Source organism: Fonticula alba (assembly GCF_000388065.1).
Source record: "Fonticula alba strain ATCC 38817 unplaced genomic scaffold supercont2.8, whole genome shotgun sequence".
NCBI classification, from domain to species: domain Eukaryota; order Rotosphaerida; family Fonticulaceae; genus Fonticula; species Fonticula alba.
In genome coordinates this window covers 29033-29797 of record NW_009242978.1, presented here as the reverse complement: position 1 = coordinate 29797, position 765 = coordinate 29033, and the positions used below count along the sequence as shown (strand labels likewise).

At 67.6% G+C, this 765-nt stretch overlaps 1 non-coding gene across 1 annotated transcript; it reads right to left on the bottom strand.

Moving 5' to 3' along the window:
- Window positions 1-339: 339 nt before the first annotated feature.
- On the bottom strand, window positions 340-412 carry H696_04685. Its single transcript has one exon. It is a non-coding gene; the product is annotated as a tRNA-Glu (tRNA).
- Window positions 413-765: the final 353 nt, after the last annotated feature.

Sequence of the window (765 nt, the reverse complement as noted above, 5' to 3'; positions counted from 1 at the left end):
GGACACAACAACAAAAGAAAGGAAAGCTGGTGATAGGTGGGCAGATCGTGCGGTCGGAGATGGCCGCATATTGGCCTTGAAAGTGGCCATCACTGGCTGGTGAGGGGGGGGGGGCTGAGGCGGTCTGCCGCGGGGCTGTTTTGCACAGCGCGCCACGGCACCTGCCTCAGGCGAAGAGGCCCGCCCGAGGGTGGATTGTCCGGCCGAGACCAGCGAGAGAAGCAAGGGTGCCATGCTGTCGACGGGCAGGCGTGCGCTGCCGCCCTCCAGGACCGGCGGGGGCTGCCGTGTGCGGGGAAGGGAAAAGCAGACCCGGGCGATAGGGGGTTCAAAAAAAGATTCCCATACCGGGACTCGAACCCGGGTCTCGTGGGTGAGAGCCACGTATCCTAACCACCTAGACTATATGGGAGGCGATGAGGGCTGCCTCAGCAGCGGGCCTTTTATCCGGAACGGGGGCCCGCGCCGGGGAATCTCGCCCCGCCGCCAAAAAGGCGGGCTTCGCACCCGGGCCGCATCACAAGGCCCGGGCGGCCTCCTGCCTGGGGCGGGGAGCAGAGGCGAGGCGGGGTCTGCCGGTCTGGGTGTGTCTGGGCGTGGTGCCTTGCAGGCGTGTCTCCGGGGTCCGCGGGGTGAGCTGTCCCAGTAAGCTGTCGGGGCACCCGGACACACCATAAAGTCAGTATGGATGGGCGCCCGTGGTCCGGGCCCGAAGGGGGACATCGGGCCAGGGGGACGGGCCGTCCCCGGGGATATGGTCGTGCC